Source organism: Chinchilla lanigera, unplaced genomic scaffold (genome assembly GCF_000276665.1).
Source record: "Chinchilla lanigera isolate Chin_1 unplaced genomic scaffold, ChiLan1.0 scaffold00028, whole genome shotgun sequence".
Classification (NCBI taxonomy): Eukaryota; Metazoa; Chordata; class Mammalia; order Rodentia; family Chinchillidae; genus Chinchilla; species Chinchilla lanigera.
The window spans coordinates 19579617-19586756 of record NW_004955429.1 but is presented as its reverse complement, the minus strand read 5'-3'; positions in this window follow the sequence as shown (position 1 = coordinate 19586756).

Here is a 7140-nt window from a genome sequence, read left to right as displayed (position 1 = left end):
ATAGGTTTAAAGCACTGTGACAGTAGATTCAAATTCTAAGACTGACTTGGGGCCTGTTACTAAAGCTTTTGATACAGTGGACACTAATATGAGGATACTATATCAGTTATTTAATCAATTTTTGGAACCATTTCCATCTAAAATGAGAACTTTGCTACAAATCTTAGAAACAGTCCATATGGCTGTCAACAAATGGATAAAGAAAATGTGGTGGGCAACCCACTGAGGAACCCTCCTGTCTCCTAGGAGCTATTCCCTGCCCCCACTTCCTCGTTCTTATTCCCCACCCCCGATTCTTATTCCCCATTCCTTTCCTCCAATAAACGTTCCTACTCTTAACCTCCATTGTTCCTCGAAAAAACTGTGGTATATGTATACAATGGAGTACTACTCTACTATTAACAAGGTAAACTTGAATCGTGTAGAAAAGTGGATGCACCTAGAGACTGTAATCTTAAGTGAAATAAATTGGACACAGAAGTTTAAATATCACAGAGTTTCCATAAGCGAAATAAATCAAACATACATGTGCAAGCACCGCATTGTTTCTCTAGTGTAAAGCCTGAAAGAGTTAATTTAAACTAGGAGATATGATAGACATTGGGAATTGATAGGAAAGCACTCATAGGTAAAGGATAACTGGAATATGGGAAAAGAGAAGGGAAAGAAGGAGAAAGTTTGTATATATGTATATTCAGGATAGTCAACACAGGTGTTGTACTGTCCTGTATTTCCTTGCTGAAAGAAACTGTCAGTGAGGCATCGGCTGATTAGCTTTGTATGTCTATATGTGTTTTCATGAGAAACTACATTGAAGATATCAATATGTAATACAATAAGCATTGTTAATGCCCTACCACTCTGTTTGTAACTCTGTAATGTCTGTACTGATCCTTTGCTATTTTGTAAAACATTGTCGATCTGTTAGTATTTTCCTCCTTTTATTTCTAAAATAAAATAAAATAAAATAAATAAATAAATAAATAAATAAATAAATAAATAAATATCACAGAGTTTCTCTTGTGTGAGAAACCCGAAGGGTAAACAAGGAGTGTAATGGAAGACAGCTATTACGAAGTAGGAAGCACATGTCAAACGGGAAGGGAACTACAGGAAGGGCGTGCAGGAAGTGAGGAAGGCAAAGAGGAACAGAGTGGAAGGAAAAGATGGCAACAAAACATATGTAACTGTGGAAAGCAGAAAAGATTAAAGGGAGGGGAGGGGAATGGGGAAAAAGAATTAAGATACATGTATGACAAATATGTACTAATAAAATATGGAAGTTTAAAAAGATAAAGTTTAAAACAAAAGATTGAAAATGAGGGTGGACTTAAAAATATGTTTGAGACAAACTTCAAATCTTCATTCAATCTTCAAATTCTGGATTTAAATCAAGGTGGAATGTTCTGAGATTGACAAAATAAAAAATAAAAAAGCACTGGAAAGTCCACTTCCATTTCCAACATCCAATTTTTGCCAAGCGGGGGTTTCCACAGTGACAGCAACCAGAACAAAAGTATTAGTGCCACAACTGTGTACTAACAAAAAATAAAATTGGAGAAAAAAAAGAGTTCAGAGTAGACCGGATGTTAACAAGGCACCTCCGGCCTCGCCGTCTAGGACCGTCTAGACATAGAAAGACAAGCTCAGGGTTCCCCCTCTCTGCATTACGGTAGCGTTTTTTTTTATACAATGTAATAATAATGGAAATGAAGTACACATAAATGTAATGTGCTGAGTCACCCAAAACCACCCCCTCCCCATCCATGGCAAAACTGTCTTCTCTGAAACAGATCCCGGGTGCCCAGAAGGCCTTGCAGCGTTGCACCAATTCCGTTCTCACTTGTACCTAATCTGCTGCTAATACCAATTTTGTGGAGGTTTTTATTTTTTCCAAATGATTGAACATTTTCAGTAGCCTCCTGCCCTAATTTATATTTCAATCTTTTTTTATTTCTTTAACCATAAAAATCTTATCTTACATTCCACACTTGATCATTCTAATAGCGAAGACTGCTTGGGTACGCCTCTTCTGTCTCCTGTCCCAGCTGGCTGTCCTTTAGCTTGCTCCTCTTCCCTGTGAGCCTGTGACTTTTCTGAGCGCCCAGCTCCTGGTCAGCCGCATGATCATGAGGGTAAACACTCATGCTTACAATGTACTGTGCTGCTAAACTGTGGTGTTTGCTAAGTTAGATTTTTGTTTTTGTTTTTGTTTGTTTTTCCTCTGGTACCAGGAATCGAACTCATGACCTTGTGCTTGCCAGGCAGGCGCTTTGCTGTTGAGCTAAATCCCCAGCTCCTTGCTAAGTTAGATGTACTGAATGCATGTTTGTCAGAGTATTTTCAATTTACGATGGATTTATCAGGATGCAACCCCACTGCATAACCATTACACACACATGCACACACACACACATACACATAACTTCCTATTAGTTATGTTTCTCTGGAGAACACCAATACAACGTCCAACTAGAAAGAGTGAAAAAGCAGCTGGATATACGGTCAGGCGTCACTTACAGACGGGCAGGCTCCGAGAAGGTTGTCATTAGGGGATTTGGCTGTTGTGGCAACATCAGAGAGGATACTTACACAAACTTACAAGGCATAGCCTACGGAGGCTGTTTGGCATTTCCTATCAGTAGCGCTGCTAGGCTACAAGCGTGCACAGTACTAACTATATTAAAAAATTCTGCAGGCAACTTTAACACAAGGGTCAAAACTTGCCCAACATATCTAACCATAGAAAAAGCACAGTAACAATACAATACGAACTATCTTTTAAATGGCACACCTGCAGAGAGCTCTTACCATTGACGGAGTGCTCAAGACTGGGAGCAGCTCAGGGCGAGCAAGGGCGTGGCTTGTGGAGGGGAGGCAAAGCCCAGGGCAGGCCCCTGCCCTGCTCCGGACTGTATAAACACTCCATCATTCGGGCTTGAAAACTCACATTCTCTCTTCAGTAACAAGTTAACCTTTGTTACAGTAATTTTTTACTGTATAATTTTTTCAAAAACTATTTGACTCTTGTGGTAGCACTTGGTCTACAAGCTATCCAAAAATATATTCTTTACATATCCCACCGACCTGTGTACTCCCTGCTCCACCTTCTCCGCCCCCTTATGCCATAGTCTACCTTCCTGTATCTTTTATTTTACTCTACATATTTATATATTTTATTTGTTTTATCCTAGAGAAAACATACACTCTTTTTTCTTTAGATCTTTGTAAGTTTTTATTCCATTAAATTTGAGGTTTTAAAAAATTTATTTCTTAAAAACTAAGAGCCAGGCGTGGTGGCGCATGCCTGTAATCCCAGCACTTGGGAGGCTGAGGCAGGAGGATTGGTGCAAGTTCGAGGCAAGCCTGGGCTACAAAGTGAGCTCAAGGCCAGCCTGAACTGCATAGCAAGACCCTGTCTCAAAAAGACCAATATAAAAAAAAATTAAAAAAAAAAAACCAAGACACAACTATACACATCTTCCTAGGACTACACAGAGTCAAGATCATCAATACTAATGTTTTTCACCTCCACATCTTGTCCCTTGGAAGGTCTGTAAGGACAATGATGAACGTGCGCTGGTCACCTTCTGTGAGGACAATATTGTCCTTTGGAATCTCCTCAGCCTTTCTGAGACAGTTTTGCAGTTAATTTTTAACAAGTAGAAAGCAGGAATTCTAAAATAATGGTTGAAATTATAGTACAGTAAATACATGAACCATTCACATAGCCATTCATTATCAAATATTATATACTGTACATAATTAGATGCACGATATTTCTATAGGATGGGCAGTGCAGCAGGTGTGTTCAGTGTGTAAGTAATGCCTAATGTTACTATCTCACTGGGTGATAGGAATATTTTTCTGCATTATAATCTCATGGCGTCATCATGTTTTCGACCCTTCTTGACTGACATGTCATTAAGTGGCACTAGACTATAAATCTAGAGGTCACAGTACAGTGTAGGATGATACATAAATTTGTAAGTCATCAACCTCCCAATGATATTTATGAGACCACAGCACAGGGGGAGATGAGAAGAGATGTAGCCTCAGGTCTCTCGCCCATGAAATGCTCAACGTTTAGAGATTTGGAAGATGGGAAAGAAACAGAAAAGACGGAAAGCAGCAGCCAGTGAGGCAGGCTGAGAACAAAGGGCCAGTGTTAATACCAAAGGCAAATGAGGAAAATGTTAGAAGAAAAGCCTGTCACCCACCATGTTGAACGCTACTGGTAGAGTGTGAAAAATGCGATCTCTCCCAACTATTTTGCTGTGAGATCTAATTAGCAAATATTTTAAGTATGTAAAGATGACACCTGCTATCATGATCAATGCTGTGCGTGAGCAGAAACTCCGTCTCCAGCCGCCTTTCTTGTCATCCTGCAAAGGAAACCTAGTAGCACAGTGCCACATAACTCTTGCTCTGTTCCTTCCAGTGCTTTTTCATGTCTTCTGTGTACCTCAACTGTCATTCTGCGAAGTATCAGCTAGACGAGGAGTCAGGAATTCTATCTTGTGCTTTCAACTTGCCTAGAGTTGACATTCCAAAAGGTACATGAAATTCCACATAGCACGCAGACATCCATTTGTTCAACAGATCTAGCGCCTACTGCATGCATGGACAGTAGAAGCTGCTGGAAATGAGCCGGTGAGAGACACAGTCTTGAGTTTCAGAGTCCCAGTTTGGAGGAGAACAAAACCATTACTGAGCCATACGAGTACTAGATACTACAGTCAAGGAGAGGAAGCTACCTGGAGGGAACTGGGAAGCCACTTAAAGATATTAATGAACAAAGAACATGATGACCCTCCCAGAGGGCTAGGGAGAAGGAGAAAAGGTGCAGGAAGGATGGCAGCATGACAGTAAGGAGTCAAAAGTGGTGGGTCTGTGACAAGGCACTGGGGTCAGGGAAGGAGAAAGGACCAGAGAGTCCATCAGGAGGTAGAATGGATGGATACAGTGATTGATTGGCTGTGAGTGAACAGGGAGAAAACTCAAGAATTCAGGCTGGTTGACCAGGTGATTGTCCCATCTTGACAATGCCCCATCCTGGCATTACAGGCTTGAAGGGGTGTAAGGGGGTGGTGACTTGATTTTTTACTGTGTTGTGTTTGCAGTATGCAGGATGTTCAGTAGTGCACTGGGTGCGTGACTAGGAAGGTCTGGAAACTCTACAAAGGCCTGGTCTGAACTCTAGAAAGAAGGTGGTTTGGATGTAAGATTTTGGATTTACAAACTGTTCAGCAGGTTGATTCTGACTGCACTGAAGAGAGTGTAGACGAAGAAGGGCAGAAGGCAGAATTCTGGAAAACTTAACATTTAAGCCATGGCTAGAGGATTAGAATTCCACAAAGATACCTTCAACAAATGGGCATAGAGACAGGAAGCAAAGAAAAACGGAAGAACAGTATCAAGACCATCACAGGAAGAGTTTCTAAAGGGAAAAGAAGTCAATGGTGTCACATGCTACAAAGTGTCAGTTCATTCCTCAGATTCACATGGTGAGAATAACCTCACCATGAATCACCTAACAAATTAGGAACTCCACGATCTTGGCGTGTGTATTTTGCTATAGTAACTTCAAATAACCACATTCCTTTATGTTGTGGGTTTTTGTTTATTAAAAAGTCCCATAAACGAATTTGTAATTATTCAAAAATACTTTTTAAAGACTCCCATAGCGCAACCCTTTTAGAGAGGTCTTGAAACATTTGTTTTCCAGTAAGCCTCACGTTACCTAAAGGAACAGCTCATAAACTTAAATATCTACAGGGACCGGACAAGCCAAATAAATGAGTAAAACCATTTGATTGTAGGTGGGAAGACTCCCTCCCCCACAACAGCAAAAGAAGACGTCTTTCCTACAAAAGGCAGCTAAGCCAATCCTCACTGAACGGTCATATGGATCAGTCTTACCAAACTTTCATGAAGAGCTACACCCTGAACTGTTTATGAAATTTCCCAATTTTAAAACGTAGGCCATTAAATTTTTTTCAAAATACTTTGTGATCGTCACAAAATACTTCAGTCGTTCTAAACTGGCTAATAAACGTGTTTTACTTTTGTTCTATGAAATAAAGTACAGTACAGCATTTTAAGCTTTACACTGAGAGAAAATTAAGTGGGTAAAAAGAAAGGTTCACAAGTAGCAAGAAAGCAAGATCTAGAATCTAGTTCTTGTTACCCAAATTTCATTCCTGTGATTATACGGCCTCTTTACTTAACAAATGAAATACAGGGGCTGGGGATTTAGCTCAGCGGCACAGCGCCTGCCTGGCAAGCGAGAGGTCCTGACATCGATTCCCGGACCGGAAAAAAAACAAAAACAAAAACAAACAAAAAACCAAATGAAATACGTTCACAGGTTTGCCAGAAAAACAAGTTAATAATCACAGGGGCAGTAGTAAATATAGGAAAGATAACATCAGCTTCAGAATTAATAGACGCTCTTTCTCTCCTGAAATATTTTTATGTAGACGTTCCAGGAAATTAATTACCAGTAACTCCTCAGATCAACCGTGAGAGCCTCACAAATGCTGTGTTAAATGTACAGGACACAGTATCTTTAAACCAAATGGTAATTTATAGCAAGTCTGTAAAACAACATCAGGTAGATCTCTCCAATGTCTGGAGAAAAGTTTAATTATTGCTGATAGCAAGCTGACTCCAATTACTAAGGCTTTTATTTCATAATACAACCTGTATCCATTCACGCATGAACACATACTGTCGGCCCACAACTTCCGGTTCGGTGGAGAAGATTCCCACGCTCAGAGGTATCTCTTTAAGTATTGAATGAAACAGGGAGGTCAGTGCTACGGAAGTGTGAAGGGCAGGGGCTGGCACCGCTAATTCTCTTCCTTGCTCTTGCTAACAGAGCTCGAAGTGGCACGGGCTGATTTTGCAAACTCCAGGTAGAGCCACCCGGGCCGGCGGGCTCCTCTCCCGCCCTGCGGTTCAGCTACTCCTCCGAGAGGCGGCCCTTCCTTACGAAGTCCTAACGGATGTGAGCGGCGTGCCCCGCCTGAACACCCGCCCCGTTCCACTCTCCGCGGGGACCTGCGCGACGTCTTCCGCCCCAGCAGGGGTCTCCCGGCCGGGCGGCGCACAGCCGGGGGGCGCGGGCCCGCCCCG